We start from the raw sequence: 14,361 nt of genomic DNA, 5'->3' as shown, positions 1-14,361 counted from the left end.
CAGGAGACTCTGGTTACAAAACGCGACCTAGCAAGTATATTGCTATGCCGTGAAGTGGTATCTCACATTTTAGTTTATCTTGTTTAAGTAAAGATTGAATTATCTCCTGATCTTAGCCAAGTAGTTTAACCTTGTGTACTTATCTAGTAAAATAGATTTTCGGTTTGCTCATAAATTATACCTATTATAATTTATATGATCTATTTGATTAGCATGATCTCTCATAAGTGTACCCCTTTGTTCAGAGTGATACAAAGGTAACAATATTGATTGAAGTAACCTTTTATATTCCTATATGTATAATATATTTAATTAAGAAGGAAATGACCTTCGGATAAATAACTCCACCTTAAGCCCACATCCAAACAAGGAAAAGGAAATAAGGCAATTCATTAGTCCTAAGCCCTTTGAGTCTTATTTATATACCTATACATATATGAACATGATTTTGACAAATATAAGTTTAAAGAGTTTATAAAACATTTTAAAAGAGTTTAACAGTGTTTAAAATAAAGAGTTTACATGACTTTAAATAGTTTACGTGAGTTTAATTCATGTTGTAAGTATTCGGTAATCTTTTATTGTAAACACAATATTTAAAAGCATAAGAAAACATTTTGTGCGATTGTTATCTCAAGTAAATATTAACACAATTTAATTGTCTTCAACTTGTATCCCCCCTAAAAAGCATTTAAAACCATTAAAAAGGTAGATTATTGGGGTATAAAATCACCTTATGTTGGGGATTCGATTGAAGATTTGGTATAGAACGTTAGCTCCACAAGTGAAGTCTTGATAACAAAACCGGTCCTAAACACAATTTATGTAATATATAGGTATACTATTAATGAATATATAATCATAATAATGCTAGGAAAACAAACCAATTTGCAAGTTTAACTCACACATAATGGTGTTAGAAGCAAAGATGGGGAGCTGCCTGATGTTCACGGTCAGGCTGTGTGTTCACGGCCCAAGATTCTTGACAAATGATTTTGAATCAAGGTTGAAATCAAGAGAGATCCATATGTATAACAAGGATGAAGGTGCTTCTTATGATCTTGAGGAGAGAGAAGGGTTTTAGGCTGATGATACTTGAGAGATGGCACATGAGTTCACGGCTAGAAGTGAAGAAATGAAGATAAAATCGATCAAACACACACATACACACACATTTATATATATATATATATATGTATATATATATATATATAGGAGTTCACGGACGAAGAGTTCACGGCTGAAGAGGGTTCACGGTCCGAGGACAGTTCACGGCTCCGAAGATGTTCACGGCTGCGAAGGTGTTCACAGATCTGCGAGGTTTGCGATTTGGACAAGAGCTTCTCGGTTCCTAAGTGATTTTCCTCCTTAACTCGCTACACTTTGATTACAAAGTCCATACATCTATAACTCAATACTTTAAGTATTTTAAGGTAATTAAAGAAATAAATTTGACCTTTAATTGATATGTTGGACTTTCGTTGACCCAAGTTGACTTTTACAAGGATAAAAATTTTTGGTTTGTCACACTTCCCGTTTCTTTTCTACTGATTGCTTGGGACTTCCTTTGGGATCCTTTCCAAACTTCCTTTTCCTATTCTCCGCTTTTGGGAGATCATCTTTCTAAACCATTATGCCACGACGGATCTCTTAATTTGTCAAGCTGAAGGCAAGTCTCTTAGCACTGTCATACGTGCTTAGCCTGAAAGCTGTAACCAGATCTTCAATGGGCTGAGGCAGACCCTAAATGTATCTTTCCACCTTATTATATTTTGAAGTGACCATTTCAGGACATAAGGTGGAGAGATCATAGAAATGGTTCGTATAAGTAGCAATATCAACATCCTTCATTACAAACTCCCGTAACTCTTGCTCCGTCTTCTGTACTTCTTCGTGGGGACAATATTATTTAATCATGAGTTGCTTCAACTCGCTCCATGACATGGAATTCGTAACACTTACACCAATGGTCTTTGTATAGCTAGTCCACTAAATCCTGGTTGTGTGGGTACAAACGACAAATATAACAAGAAAAAAACTCAAACAAAAGCTTATCTCAAAGACAGACTCCATATTTTTTATCCACCTAGTCAAACCGACTACACCTTCATTTCCATAGAAGGATTTTGGTTTACAGTTTAGAAAGTCTTTATATGAACAAACCATGGATGGGCCTCAGTTATCTTCATGCAAACTCTTACCTCCATCACATCCTGAGCTTGCATTCCTATTGGTTTCTTGGTTTGCAATACATTGGTGGTGTGTTAGGCTACTAAAGCCTCAATTACAGCTGAGTCCATAGGTTCGGTGTTGGGTTTGGGCTATCCTTGGTTTCTCCATGTGCGAGGCATGATTCTATATTTATGGTATAAGTCAGTTGTTATGTTCGGTTCGAGGTTTTATTTATAGCAAGTTGTTAAAAGAGGTAAATATAACAAGAAAAAAACTCAAACAAGTAACACAATATACAATAGGATCATTTATATATTTTCATTAACTTTTTATTACATCGTGGTTTCCCCAAAAAGTGTACAAAATGTGTGGTTTGTATAGGAAAAGTGCCTATATTACACAAAAGACATAACAATATCCTATACTCTGATATCCTACTTTTCCATCCCTCAAACCCAAAAATATAGTCCCCATCTTTCCTAGCTTGGACTATCCACCATATCCCAAGATGAACTATTATCAATGCTACTAGCTGGGCCACCTGGTGATGTAGATATTTGACCATCACCTCATGGGTAATTGTACTGATCTCCAATACTATCGCCTTCTATTCCAACTCTCCCATATGTTTTTCCAACCCTTCTATTACTATCTGCTGAAAATGGACCTATGACTAAGCCTCCTCTAGTGGTCATATGCATGGAGTATCCTCAACTCATCCAAATCGCTATTCTGATCTGAATCTCTAACTCTACCAGTTAGCAAATTAATCTCTTTCCTCAGGGAATCACGATCCTACTATGTCTAATATATATATATATATATATATATATATATATATATATATGATCCTCGTGTCGTACTACTCGCAGAGCTAACACTGAGATCGCTCTATCTGTGGGATCCTATGGAATAGGATCGCACGAAGGTTCCTGGGAGGATTCTACAACCTCATAAAATCCAATTTCCTCCTCCCTAATCTACTCTTCCACTTGTGGAATCTATTTGTGGGTGGGGTACAGCTTTTTGGATGGCCTAGGTGAGAATGGAGATGATGCCTCTTTCTTAAGCGATGGGATGGGGATTGCCTCTTCTGGGAGTGATTCTAACTTGGTAGGGTCCCCATCTTGAGTCTCTACATGCTCAACTGGAGCATCATGGGATGTTGAGTTTGGATATGGTGAGATATCCGTTGGACCTCCTCCCAACTCCTTATCAGGATCCTCATCCTCAAATGGCTCCTCCTCCTTCTCCTCTTCGAAGGACTCATCATCCTCCTCAAAAGGCTTCACGTCCTCTACATCCATAAGTGAAGGCGGTATAGGCATCCATGGGTCGTATTCCTCATCCTCTGTGTCAGGGGTGTGTGGTACCACCTGTTCGTCTTTCGGGGAAGGATATGATACCCATTCCTATATATCATTCATTTACTTGCTCCTGATGGCCTTGATGTTTCGACTGTCATGCATAAGAAATCAAACAGGTTAGATGTTTATGTGAGACAGAATGAAAATAGATAATACCTATAATCTTCAATTATAAGTATGTAGTAGATAGTACCATGTCTACTGCGATTTTCTCTATGGGGTATTTCGGATACATGACTCTAAACCATCATCCTTAATCAAAGTGTAGGGTCCTTAAGTAGTGAGCCTCGATCTAGCTATCTGAGAATGCTAACTAGTCGAAGTATGTTAAAATTCCATTAAATCCTCAAGCGCTTAGTGAGTCAACGAACAAATCTAGATTTAGGTGTACATTGGTCGGATCATAATAAAACTTAGTTACACATCCTAGGTCTAGTTGTGGTTCAGCCGCATTCTAGGTCTAGTTTCGTCAACCCTTCGTTAAGTTTTATAAGATGTATATCTTGGTCTTTGTATATGTGTTCTTTGTTTGTTTGGCTGAGGAATCATTGTTTCTACTATGATCAAGCTTGGCAACTGTCCTTGGTTATTGGAAGTTTGAATGTTGGGGCGATGTTGCTTAGTTTTATCAGATGTGATTTTAGGATCTATGTAGAGTCCAGTTTTGGCAAGTCTTGTCAGCATGGTTGGCATTTGGATTGACCCGATCAGGATTCTAAAAACATTTTGGTTCATTTTGGAATCTTCCTTTGATTTGAGAATTTTATTATATGAGTTTTACATTGGTAGGATCTGTTCGGTTTATCCACGATTAGGATATTGCTTTAAGTTGGGAAGGTTTCATGGTTGGGGTTGCTTTTTGTTGTGGGTTTGTAGTCATAATTTGGAACTCTCAGGATCTTTTCATTATGGTTTGTAGTCATACGTTGGAGCTCTTGAGTGCTGATCGAAGAATTCATATTCTCTTATGCTTGGTGATGTCAAGTATAAATGCTAAGAACCAAATAGTGAGGTTGTTGGGTTGGATTGGAAATTCAAGTGATTATGAAGTTGTTAGATTCTATCCAAATCCAAGTGGGGGAGAACCGATTGACTTAAATTGAGATATTTCTCAAGTACAGGTCATCTTGGAGTTTCATATTCAAGGAAAGGAGGATAGCCGATTTTGGTTGTGTTTGAATTAAAGCTTATTCAAGAAATGATGTTCAACAGATAGTTGTAATTGGGAAAGCATATGTTAAAAAGTCAAGGTTATATTGTGTGAAGGGTTGAAGCATCGACAACTACACAAGTTTGGGTCTAGTAGACTAGGGGTTTGTCTTGAGTCAGTTTTGCTTGCTATCTTAGTAGTTTTGTTGAAATACCATGGGGATGCCAATGGAAATCATGGATGTGTTGTAAGAATACGATTTGGGCCATAGCATTCACATGGCTGAAATAGGCGGGAAGTGATTGTAAGACTATGGTTAGACCATAGCATTCACATATTGAAGACCATGGAACATGGCAGGAAAGGCTACAACTAGGTTGTACCAACGGAAGTAATTCTAGGACTGTGGGAGGACCACAACATTCACATAGGTGGAATCAGACCCTTTTTGTTGTTTGATTAGCTATTTTCCTTTGATTAGTGATGGGATGTGTTAGAACGAAATAGTTGTATAAACTAGTTTAGTCTTTGATGTTCGATTTTTGGATTAGGATTCGATCTTGCATCGGTATGTGAGGTTGGAGTTGACGGAGGTTGGGAGCGAATTTTGTTGTTCAGTTGACCAGTAGAACAACGCGAGGTCGGAATGCTTTTAGAAGGATCGGATCTAAGAGCTTTTGGTCAAGCATGGTTGATGTGTGGTATGGAATTATTCTCAAGGATTGGCAGACATGAACTTGGAGTCTTTGAATTTAGGTTAAGAGATTAGGTCCTCTCGATGAGGGTTAGATGGAATGTGTTGGCGTTGCTACTGGTTGCTTACTTTTGGGTCGGACATTTTTAAGATAATGACTTGTTAGAAAAGTCACGTTTATTAATCAATGTTCCCTTGATAAGCTTCTTCTCTGTGGATTCTTGTTTATTTTAGGAGAATGGTTTCATTTAAGTTAATTTATCATTGATGGAATTTGATGTAAGTCCCTTGGATCATCATCAGTTTTAGAGTATGGTTCCTGAAGTTTAGACTGATGGGCTTCCATTTTTTTGGAGGTAGATTGATGGAGTTGGTTTGTAGTTTCAGTTTTGAGAAATTTCCTACTTTGAGTGGTTTTCGCTATGAATTGGGTCTTATAGTTGGGAATAGTGAGGTAGTTGTTGTAGTTGAGTATTTTCAGTTGATTGGATTTTTTGCTGCCAAAGGTGGGGTTCTGAATGGTCTCTCAGATTTTCTTTATGGGTGCCTTGATTTTGAGGTGGTTGGAGGGAATTTATGGAAATTGTTGGTGCTGTTTTCAGAGGCTCTAACCAAGATGGATTTCAAGGAAGAAATCCAATTTAAGTTGGAGAGAGTTGTACACCCAGTTTCAATATTTTTCGTATTTTCTTTGGAGTTGGACCTTAATTTGCTCATGCAAAGGTCTTAGGGCTTCAAGGAATAGATTTTAGACCATATCGGATGTTGATGATGTTGGATAAGTGATTTAAGCCCTGAAATGTACTTTGGAGCTAAAGGGTAAAATAGGAAAAATAATGTTTCAGACTTCTTGCATGAATTATAATTTTAGTTCGGTGTGTTGCTATTCAAAAGTGATTAGATAGATTTGTCAGACTCGTCAATACATTTGTGTGGATATAAAGATCACCGAAAATGGAGTTGAAACGAAGAAGTTATGACTGTTTGAAGTTGAAGTGGAATTTAGGAATTTTACGCTATGTTGAGCGTAGGAAATCCCCTACGGTGAGCGTAGCTGAAGAATATTGATCGCGCAATGATAGATTCCATTTTATGCATCTTTTAGGATAGTTTTTATTAGCATTTAGCATCATATTTTGTACATTTGCATATCATTAGTTCAAAATAATGTTCAACTCATGTCCTTTATCAAATTTCCTATACTACTAGCCTTTTTGTGTCGGTTTCAGATAATTCGAGTGAAGCAGTACTTTGGGAGCCGTTGGATGCATATTTAGAGCCTAAATGGAGTTCGAACTGAAGAACGATGCTAAGGAATGACTTGGAGTGCTTAAACTGAAGAATCGCGTCCGAAACGAGCCGAAAACCCTAATCTGCGATCGCATTTTTGACATCTGCGTTCGCATAAATGTGTAGAGTTTTTTTAAGGTCAAAAAATTCCATTTGGAGAAAAAAAACCAATTTATGTGATCGCATAAGCATATCTACAATCACATTTTTCTTACGCAACTCCCAAAACTTCAAAAACATCATACTTCATTTAATTGCTAATCTGGCAGATTTTGCCAACTTGTTCTGAAAGCTTCTCTCTTGCGTATAAATATGCCCCTGATCAGATTCGAGGGGGAGACAGTTCCATACGACGAAAAACCCTTCTGAAGGCAATTTTTGATACCTTTCAGCGACTTTTGGAGATCTGAATGTTGTGAATCATCTCATACACTTAGTTTTGAAGATTAATCAGTTCGTTTTTCTTTTTATCAGTTTAGATTTGTTTGTAGGCATGTCTAGCTAAAACCCTAGTTTTCAATCCTACATTAGACAAGTACTTTTCATGTGATTAGTTATCAGATCTGGTTTTCTTTATGTGATTTTGTCTAGTTGTTTCAGTATTGAGCATAACAAGCGTTTGATTTTAAATTCTTGTTAGTCTTATCACCTAGCTGGGGTTTTATCATTCAAATTAATTAGTTAACAGAATCCATAATTGTTCTTGTCAATTGGTAATAAGTAAAAAGTATCAAATTGGTTCCGTGTTAGGGATTTAACTCTAGTATAAACTGAAATATCATGTCTTTATGCTTCTGAGCTTGTGAGAAGTATTGGGTATTGCTAGGAATTTTAAACAAATCTTAATGCAACTTTTCTGATCTTAATTAAGAGCTTGTTTCATTAGATTGTAAAATGTTAAGGTTAACTGAATAACTTGTTTTGGTTAATTTAAAACATACTCTCCACCATCCTCAGTTAAATCTAAGCAAACAGACTCTTTTGAAACTGGATCTAAATAAATCCGAAACACCATAACCTTCAGAATCTAAAAAATCAACCATGAGTGACGTAGGATACGCAGCAGAAAAGACTCTCGGAGAGTGGGCCACCCAAAAGGTCAATCCACAACCTCTTTGTATCACTTTTCCAGAACCCAAAACTTCAAATTCAAATCTAGGCTGATACATCTTCTTGTTACGTTCCGAGGTCTAGAAAATGAAGACCCACATAAATTCCTCAAGGAATTTCATGTTGTTTGTTTAGGAATGAAGTCGCATGCTGTAACAGAAGATCAGATAAAGTTAAGGGCATTTCTCTTTTCAGTTCCAGACTCATAAAGAGAATGGTTGTGTGAGCTCGCATCAGGTTCCATTACCACTTGGATAGATCTCGCAAAGTTATTTTTATAGAAATATTTTCTAGAAACATGAGTTTCGAGTCTGAGAAGAGAAATCCTTGGTATCAAGAAAAGCAGAAGAGAAGCTTTACAAACTTACTAGGAGAGATTTAAAAAGTTGTTGGTTCAGTGCCCACAACATGGGATCATTGATTATAAGTTGTACAACTGCTTCTGCAAAGGTCTGACACCTATGGAGCAACGTCTAATAAATGCTTCAAGTGGCGGTTCCTTAGGCGATATGACACTAACAGAAATCCAGGAACTGATCGAGAAGCTGGCGATAGAGTCGAAACATTCTAGAAACAAAGATGAGTGGTATTCTGATCATCCAAGAGGAGTAAAAGAATTCAGCAATGCTCATTTAGAGTCCCAAATTTATGAGCCAACGAAAGTTATTATATTACTAAAAAAAGAAAAAGCAGTGGTGAAGAAACAATGGGGTATCTGCTTAAAAACAAAACATCCAACATATATGTGTTTGCTATTGCAAGAGGATGTGGTTCCGGTAAAAGATGTCGAAGGATTATTAGCAAAGACAACAATTTCAACATCCTCCAGGTTTTCAACAACAGTTGAATTATCAACAAAAATTTTAGAATCATCATCAGGAAAATTATCAAAATCCAAATTCTCAGAACCAGGATTCGAATTAGCAAGCTAGTACTTCCAGTGTGGTCTTAGAAGATATTGTAAAAAGTATTTCCATGAGCACCCTATCATTCTAGAACGAAACCAGAGTTGGAGTTAAGAATATGGAACAACAGGTGTCTCAACTTAACACTTCTATGGGTCAGCTCGAGTCTTAAGGAAAGTAAGTTACCAGGGCACACTGAAAACAATCCAAAGCACAATGTGAGTGTTGTTTCCTTGAGAAGTAGGAAACGTTATGAAGACCCAAACGTATCTGAACCAGAAAAAGAAGATGAAGAAGAATATGAAGAAGTTTTGGTTGATGGAGAAGCTAAAGAAGAATAAGAAGAAGTTTTGGTTGAAAAAAAAGTTGGAAAAGATGAAGGAACAGAAACTCCAAAACCAGAGAAGCCGAATCTGAAAGAGGACATGACAGTTATACCATTCCCATCACGATTGAGAAATACGAAGAGTGAGCAAGAGGACGAGGATATTATGGAAATTTTTCGTAAGGTTAAGGTAAATATTCCACTCTTAGATGTTATAAATCACATCCCTCGTTATGCCAAATTTTTAAAGGAACTATGTGTTTCAAAGAAAAGATTCAAAACTAATGAAACTTTAAAAGCTGGTGAATTAGGAGCTTCAGTCAATGTCCTTCCCTTTTCTGTTTTTAAAAAAATAAAATTGGGTACTTAAAAAAAGACCGAGACGATTATCCAATGCTGAGCACTCGACGGTACACCCAAAAGGTGTATTAGAGGATGTTCTTGTCCAAGTGAATAATTTGATATTTTTTTTGAGTTTTATATTCTGGACATGGGTAATTGGACATATCAAATACAAACTCTACTATTTTAGGTAGGCCGTTCATGAAAACTGCAAAAACGAAAATAGATGTTTTTAATGGCACAATTTCAATGAAGTTTGACGAGGAAATGGTTAATTTTAAAATAAATGATGATGATTTTCCAACTGATAATATTTATGTTAATTATCTGGGTACCAACAGTCCTTTATCTGAGGACTGTTGTGAGTTTTCTAATGTTTCTGTGCAATAAAAAAATTATATATAGAAATTTAACTTACACATCAGAAGAGCTGGAAAATGATAAGCTTTGGGAAGAAGAAAAGAAAAAACGTTGCTGAAAAGAAGTTTATAGAAGCAAATAAATATGAAGAGGAAAATGAGCATTTGATATATACTGAAGAAACATCAGGGAAGGATCTGAATAGAAATAAGCTTGGGTAAGAAAAGGAAAAAGGAGCATATGATTTCTGTTGAAGAAACATCAGAGAAAGATCTGAATAGAAATAAGATTGGGGAAGAAGAAGAGAAGCTGATTTCTGCTGAAGAAAAAGCAAAGAAGAAACTGAAACGAAAAATGCTTTTGGAAACAGAAAATATGGGATAGGTGATTTCTGATTCAAATCTAAAAAGAAGAAAATCTGAAGAGAAGAATGTGAAGATTTCTGAAAAGAAGAAGATCATAATAAAAGAGAATAAAAAATCTAAAGAAAAACTTATCTAATAAGAATGTAAAGTCTTTCCAGCTTGCTATACAAGTTCCCGATCCACCAATTCTACCATATCTGAAGGGATCTGGAGCAACAAAAAAAAAAGAGATGAGCTTCATAGAAGTCCTAACCACACCAGTTAGCAAATCTGGTTGGGCAAAGTCAAGCCAACAGTTTTAACAATGGGCAACATTCTGGGAGGTACACCGATGAGTAGTTTGTAGTTTTTTATGATTTCAATAAAGATATGGTCCCAGTTCCAAGCAAGCTTGGGGAAATCAGAGGATCTTCAAAGTTGCTAAAATTCAGTTTTTTCGCCAACATCATCGTCAAAATCAGAATTTTTTTCAAATCTATCAGGTGCATTCTTTCTTAGCTGCAACCTTTTGTATGATCATTGCATAGAAGTTCATGAATTGGTGAAAACATTAGGAGACCAGATCAAGATTCTTAATAATATCTATATTGGTAACCAACTGAATAAATCCATGTTTTGAAACTAATCATAGGAAAAAGGGGGATTCAAATATAAATGAAAGTGTCTTCATAATCTTGATTACAATCGTCTTTAGTTAATTGTTTGCTTAGTTTTAAGTTAATTAAGTAATTAAGTTATTACGATCTTGCAAAATCAATAAACCCCCTATTTTTAGTTATTGTTTTTAGTTTCATTATTAGTAGTTTTTTCTTAATTAAAATTTCGTTCCATATGTTCGACGCCCGATTTATCTAAACTATTTTATAATTTTGACTAGGTATACTGCTTAAGTGAAGTTAGTTAGTTAATTAGGTTAGGTTTATAGATTTAAAATTGGTAGTATATAAATTTCACATCAGTAACCCACACTTAGAGATTACTTCATGTATTCTATCACAAGTAATTCTAAGATGGTAATTTCATATATTCTTCGAATGGAGATGCATGGGATTTCCTCCTAGAATCTATTGTTTCTTGGTTTCTCCCAACGTAGTTCGTAAATGGAAATAATATAGGTTTTCACTAGATATGACATGAGGAATAGGCGGAATCAATGTAGTCAAATTTTATTTGTTCGCTTCTTCTTTAAGTAGTTGGAGTTGATATCTTTGGGCGTCTCGATGATTTGGTGTTGACATTAAAATGCATGGTCATGCTCAGACTGAATTGATGGATCAATTATGCAATTTACTTTTGATTGACACAAGTCGGTATCGGGAAACAAAATCTAAATGTTTTAGATTGACTATATCCATGTATCATGTTCATACATATATCTTAAAGAGCAAAGGAATACTTGATCACTTATCTAAGGGCTATATCACGACTCTATAGTGTGAGTAAGGCATGAACATTTAGTTGTATACCCTCTACTCATTACTTATGAATATTAGACCATATAGTTTTGGTAACTTGTACAAGTGGGAGTGAATGGTGCCTACAGTAACGACACAATCACAACAATTGGTAATATTACTATTAATAGTAGGTTCCTTTTGGGTTGCATGCAAGGATAAAAATAAGCAATAAATAACATGAGAATATTATAGTGACTTTCTTTATTAATTAATTAATAGTCTTTATTTAATTAAATGAAATCTAGAAGTTCTGGAGGATTAAACAAGGCAATTTAAGCAGTCAGATAATTACCAAGTATATGGACAATTATTAGTTGACTAGATAATTATTTTTTATTGTTTTATATCCTTCCCTATAAATAGAGAGGTGTATGGAAGAAATTAAATGATGAGTATTCTAAAAAACCTAAGCACTTTTCACTTGCATCTCTTTATTCATGTACCCACCAAAATTCCCGTCACCACGTCGTGGTAGCTTCATGGCTACGACATGGCACCGTTGATACATCAAATCCAGGTTTTGGGTGGCTCGTTTAGTGTGTTCAGAGGAATGTTTGATGTCAGATATTGTTGATCTGAGAGCCTTGGGTGTGATTATGGAAGAGGAGTTTTAAATTGGACTCTTAGCTCTCTTCAATAAATCTAGGATGTACAAGGGTTTTGACGAACCCTAAATGGTATGTATTCTCTCACATTAAAGTTTCAATTTATAGGCTGTTCATAGATCTATTTTTGGGCCTATTCAGGATTAAAATATGTTGTTTCCTCCCTTTATTTTTGTCTAAGGATCCTCAGAACCTATCAATTTTGTTATGATGTTTAGACGTGATTGATGATGTTAAGCAACTGCATGTGATGGGATGTCTTCAACTATGGGAGATTGTTCTCTTTGAATCCATATTAGTGGCTCCCCCTCGATTTGGGAATGTACCACAGATAGATCTTGATCCATAGAGGATGTACATGTGGTTGATGTTGATAGTAGTTCCCCCTAGATTGTTGAAGGTTCCCCCTCAACATTTGCAATAATTCTGGGAACTTCGATTTCTATTTCCTCAATATTTTAATTTCGGAATATTTAGAGAATTGGGAACAACTTCATTGAACTATTGGATGAAATTATTTAATGAATGGAATGTCGATGGTCGTAACTACAATTAGATTTGTAGTCACACATTCCCTTCTTTGAGACTAGTGATGATACTTACTTGCAAGAAGTATTGGATCTCGATTATAAGCTCCAAGACCGTTACATATGTTTAACAAGTAATATTGTGCCATAATTCCATGAGATTTTAAAATATGGAATAAGTGGTATAGAAGGCCTTTTAAATAATAGATTTTTCTTAAAAGGCAGATAATGTTTTCAGTAAAAATAAAAAGCAACTGCTATGGCTTTGATACCGGTTGTTGAGAGAAGAACTTTAAGATGAAAAATTATGTTTGTGGAATGTAAGTTAACCTCGATGGATCTTTAAACAACACAACAATAAATTAAGATGTGGAATGTTATAACAATTATACAAAAATATAAGAACAACGATTACAAGAAAAACATAAGACATGTAATAAACTTAGTTGAATTTTAACCAAGCTTTGAAGTTAATAAATGATGAAAAACATAAGTAGAAATGGATAAAAGAGACTTGATACTAATAAGAATTTCGAGTACAAGACACATTTTTAAACAACTTATAAGCCCTTTATTCATAGATAGAAAAAGGGCAGCATACAAACCGGACCATGATTAAGTATGGCATACAGACGGGCATACCAAAGACATGCTTAACTAACATAATCTTTACACAATATATGATATGATAAAGTATACAAAAGTACTTTCTCTTCGGTGTATATCACAAAATAACAGAGGGCTTGGAGAGTCTTCTCATCATCTTCTGAGGTGGTCCTCATATCACCACATAAATACATCTTCACATACACTAAACACTTAGCCAAACTTCCTTAGCTACCGAGGGTCACTTCATGCTTCAATAGTTTCAAAACCTTTCTCTTGTTAAAACAAGAATGTAGGAAAAATCCGTTCATGATTTTTGGTTTGGACATAAAAGTTAGGAGCTATACAGTTTTGGTGATATGACTCGACACTTAGGCCTGCTCGAGCCCCCGATAGGTTCGCCCGTAGTGGGATCTTAACATAAGCTCATACGCGCTCAAGCCGAGCAACCCTGATGTTAAAAATGGTCATTTTTTGTAACGACCCGAAAATTACAATAAATTTTAAAGTTTTAAAAACATCATTTATTACTTTTAAACACCATTAATTACAAAATCTTTTAATCTTAAAACAAGTTCCACTATTTAAAAGCATTTAACAAATTTCATAATTCAAAACTCAAAACCAAAGGAAACACGAATCTAAAAGAAATTTGTCAAATAGAATCTTGATCCCAACCTACGTAGTTATCGCTATCAAAATTCTTATAGCGGTCGCAGGCCAGTATTTGAAATCACGGTTATCATAATGTTGTAGCGGTGATATAACAGTTTTTTAATATTATATACGATGCAGAGTATCATAAAAAGTTTGTTATATAATTAACATAAAAGCAAGAAAAAGGTAAAAACAAAATCAATAAATAAATAAATATGAAATCAATAAATATGACATCAATTACGTATGTATATATTTACATACATGTAAATATAGTTTACCCAATGAAATTAATTGTATGAAATCAACAAATATATGGGTAAAATCAATTTTAAATATAAAATCAATTTGGTAAAATTAATTATTTTTTTTAAGAAAACTGTGGAATTTCAATAAAAATGCCACGACCTAAAGGAACATGGTCGGGCA

This window comes from Lactuca serriola, chromosome 8 (genome assembly GCF_051521515.1).
Source record: "Lactuca serriola cultivar US96UC23 chromosome 8, Lser_US96UC23_V15, whole genome shotgun sequence".
NCBI classification, from domain to species: Eukaryota; Viridiplantae; Streptophyta; class Magnoliopsida; order Asterales; family Asteraceae; genus Lactuca; species Lactuca serriola.
Note: the sequence above shows the minus strand (reverse complement) of the source record.